The sequence below is a fragment of the Acanthisitta chloris genome, unplaced genomic scaffold (genome assembly GCF_000695815.1).
Source record: "Acanthisitta chloris isolate BGI_N310 unplaced genomic scaffold, ASM69581v1 scaffold6996, whole genome shotgun sequence".
Classification (NCBI taxonomy): Eukaryota; Metazoa; Chordata; class Aves; order Passeriformes; family Acanthisittidae; genus Acanthisitta; species Acanthisitta chloris.
The window spans coordinates 113,894-119,672 of record NW_008677569.1 but is presented as its reverse complement, the minus strand read 5'-3'; positions in this window follow the sequence as shown (position 1 = coordinate 119,672).

Here is a 5,779-nt window from a genome sequence, read left to right as displayed (position 1 = left end):
CATTAGAGTACATGCTAAGTCTTGTTGTGGAGTGGGCAACTCCTAATGGAATCTTCCTGGAAGGTATGTTGTCCCATGCACATGCTTTATTGCATCTGAATTCATCCTCTCAAGCACTGTCAGATGTTTTAGAGTGATAGTGAAATGAAGGGTTCTGTGGCAGTGTAGCAGTGCAGGGGAACTCAGGTTTGGAAGCCTGTAACTGTGCCAGCTTTAACTGCAATTGGAAACAAAGTCACTTAGTTGTGTAGTGCTGCTGCAGGACTTCTCTAGGAATTTTTTTAAATATAGATGTGGAGAAATAGATCTTGCTTACTGTTGTGTTTGGTTGGTTTTGTTTTACTTCAGTAGCGCATTGCATCAGGCCTTCATTATTAGATCTTAGAAATTCTTGACTGACAGTTGGATTATTGATGTTGTAAGAGGCATTTGATTATCTTTAGCAGCCCCTGCATAACTCTTAGATATGCTGTAGTAAAACTGGCTGTTCCTTAATATGTTCAGGTATTTTGGAGTGAAGAGTGATGTGTCACTGGCTGATCAGCTACAGTAGTACTTTTTATTACAGGCCTGACTGATCCTGTGTTATTAAGGGGAAAAGGTTAGTAGCCATTTTACAATTCTCTCCCTTGCATTTTTCAAAGTATTGTTTGTCAGGTGTAGTAATGTATTAAATCTGATATTTGCGAGCTGTCTGGTTGAGAATTTTCATCCAGTATTTCATGGGACTATTCCTTTATTCTATATATAGCAGACCATGCACTGCCACCCTTTAGACAATTTTTTTCAGCAGTTTTGTAGGTCGTAGTGTTTTACTGATATCTGTGTTTGATTTGTGATTTGAGATTTTCCTTGTCCTCTCTTCCCCCTCAGTGATTCAAACATTCAAAAGAAAGGAAACATTCAAAAGAGGAGCTTTGTCAGGAGCTCAGAAGTTCACCAAATGGCTCTTGTGCTTCTAGGTAGGCTCTCCTCCTCTCCAGAAGCAAATTTATTTTGGCCAATTTTTGTCAAGGCTCAGATAAACAAGAGAAATCCCAATAAATAAAATAGTACTGTCACCTCTCCTCCTCAGGCTGAAGAAGCAGGTACTTCTGAACACTCAGAACACTTGCTTGAAGAAAAATCAGCCTTTTGGACAGTCAGGTAGCAAATTTGTTCCTCTGACTAAATGTAGTTCACTTCTTTCATTTTAATAGACACACAGTCCCTGCCCCGAAGAGCTTATGCTCTGCTTTTTCTCATAAAAGGAGATGTAACAGAATGGGATGAAACTATTAGGATTTGGTTTAGATGGTATGGTTGACTTAACTTGCTAATTTAGAAGGAGAATGTAACTAGAACGTTTCAAACTGTAAAACAAGCTTAATGGTTGCATAACATTCACATTAATAGCTCTTTCTTTGCTTCTCCCCATGATCAGTTAAGGCATTTTTCAGCTAATAGATGTGAGACCACAGGCACACGTATCAGTGATTGGGCCAGGTCTCAGAATGCTGCTCCTGGGAAGTGTGTGCCTGTGTACTCATGACCTTGACATGTATCCAGTCCCTGAGCACTCCACTCCGTTTCTCCCCCACCTCCTGCACCTGCTGTATCATGGTCAGTTGATAATGAGAGTAATCAGTTGTGAATTGTTAAATGAAACATGTGGAAAATGTTTTTTTTTTCAGCAGTACCTAATTATACGAGCTAAGTATCCTTTGGCTTTGTTATGACACATTAGATTCTGGGTGTAAAGGCAAAGGGTTTTTTTTTCCCCTTGCTGTGTTGGTTGCAAAATTGTTTTAAGGAATTGAGAGAGAGAAATCTTTTACTCTGAAAAACATAGTGACTCCCTTCCCCTTGAGACTTTTGTTTCCTTACTGTGAAAACAAAACACTGTTAATTTAATTTGGAACTAGATTTGTATGAAGAGTTAGTTTTGAAATAGATGCATATTGAAGAGAATATTCAGGGTTCTTGCCCAGTTCTCCTGCAAGTTTTTTGACCCCAAACAGTACCTGAAGCTATATTTTTGCATGCAATATCACATTATTTTCTTGGTTATGGCATTTATCTTTTTGTAGTGGTATTCCATCTTGAGAGGAGCCCTGGGTTCCTTTCTCCTTCACAGTCTCTGTGAGGAAGAAGAGTGTTAAGTCTTACTCTCTTCTGGCTAGGCAAAGAGAACTGAGTGGATGTGGAAATTCAATTTGCTGGTGTTTAGTCCCTGATACGTGTGTGTAGCAAGGGTGGTCCTTAACAAATGCAGATCTGCTGAGGATGTGCTGTGGAGAAGTGATTGGGAGAAATACTTGGGAAATAAACTTGCTTTGTTTAGACTGTACATGGATGTGTTAGGCAACGTTTTGGGTCTGGGGAATCAAAGAAGATTTAATATTTATTGGGTCTCCCTCACTGGTGGGAAAAGAGATTCTAGATCGCCTTTTATTAAGGCAATGAAAACAGTTCCTACATTTTCATTTTGATGGTAATTTTTAAATGTATTTACTTTAAAATTTTTATAGTGACCTAGGTAGCTTTGAACTCTTCTGTTTTGAGAAAGAATATTCAATCTGTGCAATTTTTCTAATATAAACCTAAGGAAAAAAATGAGGTAAATGTATAGAAGAATACTGCAGTTGAGTTCTTTGTCTGCTAATATCTTAATCTACAATTTTCAAATTTCTTGTGCTGCAAATGAAGAGTTCAGATGGGAAATGACATTTATGATGCTGCTCTTAATCTTATTGTGGGAGCTGCCCAAATTGAGGCTTGTCTGAGAATGCAGTAGAATAAATATGCCATTACTTTTTTGGCATAGCCAAATTCAAGGAAGCCTATGACATTACTGACCTTCACCTCCTTAGCAGTGTGAGAAAACACACCAGAAATAGTATTAAAGACAGGTCTGAGCAACACAACAAATCTTCTGAGGTGTACGGTTTTTCTTAAATATTTTCTAGATATTTACTTTCTTTTTTTTTTTCTATAGAATGTGCAGCTGCTTTAGTGGTGCAGAAGTTAGTCTGAGCACTGTTTAGCAAAGTGGATTTTAGGGGCAGAATGAACAGGGCTGCCTGTGAGCCTCCTCCAGGCTGGTGAGCTGAAGTTGTTTGTCTTGGACTAGTGATAGTACTGGCAAAAAAAGTTACCTGGGAGTGGGAACTTTTACCATGTTTTTAAATAATCAACTCCCCTTCTTTTGAAAAAGCCACAAGTGTAGTTTTCTCCATCTCAAAATTCCCAGTAATGGTGGAACCCACTCAGGCATCTGAGAGGAAGGCACTCCTGTTCTGCATCACCATGGAGTGCCCATCTCTCTCCACTCTTTATTCAGGGAAGCCTTGAGAGACTCTGGTACAAGCAGAGTGCCCAAAGTCACATAGTACAAAAACCTATGTGGCAGGCCATGCTTAATCTCTACTTGCCTATTCAGTTATGGTTTCTTCCTTAATTAAAAAAAAAAAAAGTTGGGGCTCAGAAGAGTTAAGATAAGTGACCCCTTGGCTAGTGTCTCAAAACTGAAAGAATGGCTTCACTCATTTATAGGGAGGAAACAAAAGCTTGACTCCATTGTGCATTTCTCAGAAGAAAATCTCTGGGTACTTCTGTGAAATACTCTTACACGTAGTCTCTTCTCAGGCCTAGAGGAATAAAGCACAGTAGGTTGTAGATGCCACTGTAGTGTTACTTATGGTGGAATGTCACAAAGTTAAGTCCTTGTGCACAGTAGATCTGTACAATAGTCCTCCTTTCACACACTGATCTATTGAACTGGCTTTGTAGTAGCTTTGTCAAGTGTTTGCTTCAAGAACATGAGACCACAATCATCCAGGTAAATAATTAAGTTTTTACAGGGTTACAGAAGTCATAGTCTTGAAATCCAGAGCTTTGGGGTGCCTTGCTCTAGAGCAAACTGGTCAGTCATGGCATCTGGGCTTCAGGGCTTGTGTTATGGTCTCATCTCTCACACGTGGCTGTGGGAGGGAAGGTGCTGGTGGTGCAGGAGGGCCAGGAGGAGCCCTGCGCTGCAGGAGGCAGCAAGGACTAATTCCTGGGAGTGTGCATGGATGACAGTTGCTCGTAGGAAAAAGCTGCTGGGTTTTTTTTCTTTAACTGCTTTGGCAGCAGTTCAGTGGTGTGTTGGGCTGCAAACAGATGGAGGATGTGATCAGCTGTTGGGGCAGTGTTTGCTGCTCTAAATAGCTGTTCCTTGCCTTCTCCCAGGAAAGGTAGCAGGCGGGATGCAAGTGTCCAGCTGGCAGCACAGCGGACTTGGCTGTTCTAGATCTAAGTTTTCAGATGCCCATGTTTATTCTTCTAGATGTTAATGATGCCTGCAAATGAGAAGTGCTAGTTTAGTTATGGCTTGTACTGCAGTGTTAGCTTTGCTCACTTTGATCTATAAGTCAGTTGTGCTTTTTGGAAATAACAGCTTCTCTGCTTACAGCAAAACTATACAGTGTAGAGAACTGGGCAGTGGTTGGTTGGTGTCACAGATCTGTAAGTGTGCTGTGCAGGTAAGCATTGAAAGATTGTGTATGAAAACATGCATCACTAGCATATAAAACTCTAGTGATTGATATCCATTTGTTAAATATACGGTTGATAATTTAGCGATAGTAATCAAATCCAGTAGTTGCCCTGTAAAAATGTAAAGGGCTCCATGGACCCATAACTATCTGTAGTTTTCTGAATTAGGGGTGGAAACACTTGCAACTGAAGCTAAGGCTTTTACTGCTTAGAGTTCTGTGGAAAACAGGGAATTCAATGAGATGTTTTTATATAGTTATCTTTTTCCTTCCCCTTCAAGGTCTCACCTCCTTTATGAAATCTACAGGCATAGCAGGAGTAGCCTCTGAAATTATTCCACAAAAAGGGTGCTGCAGAGGGAGTAAAGGGTAGAGTAGTAGGCATATTTCTCTACAACATCAGAAGCTGAAGGAGGTTTACAGTACTGGGAACCTCATTTAGTTATAACACTCATAAAGCTGTTGAGAAGGGCATGTTGTGTTATGACCATCTATCTCCTGAGCCAGCTGTTAGCAAAAATTGGTCATCTAAGCTAATATATGATCTGGATTTGTGGTAGTAATCTGCCTCTCAGGTGGCCTTAGCACAGCTGTGTGCTAGTGTGGCTGGCTGGCTGCTGCCAGAGCTGGTGCAGAGTGTGCTGTCATTCCCATCAAATGTCCTTTCTGTACAGCCACCAGCTATTTAGGAGCTATAAATATGGGTATTTGCCAACTAGGCTGACATCTGAACAAGAACCTGAAACAGCACCTGGATGTACTTTGGATGTAGCAAAACACTGCTTTCTCAGGAACTGGTCTTTTTTGGTCTGCCTTGTTTCTTTACATATGTCAGAAGAAACAGGTGGCAATTATGGATCAGGTAAGTTAAGAGAAGTCTGTGAGTACTGAATGAGAATAGGGTCTTTGGAAGGGCAGAATAAGACTACAATGGCTTTTTATTTTTTCCCTCTGGGTCATGCAGGTGATGAGTTAATACGGATGAGAGAAGAAAGAGCTGTAAAAGAGGAAGCATTATTGATGTTACATGAAATATGCTTAGCCTTTTCAAAGAGGCAAGTGAGTTCATGAAAGAAAGGAAGACTCTTGAATGCACTAGCTGAGCATGGCATTATGTAGACTTTTTTTCAACTTGACTAAGAAGTTTTGGTTGTGTTCCTCATAGGCTTTGAGTGTCTGTCATTAGTGGCATCTAAAATAAACTGAATTATATCAGCATTGTAAGGGGAGGGAAAGAAAATCAGACTGTCAATTGAATCCTG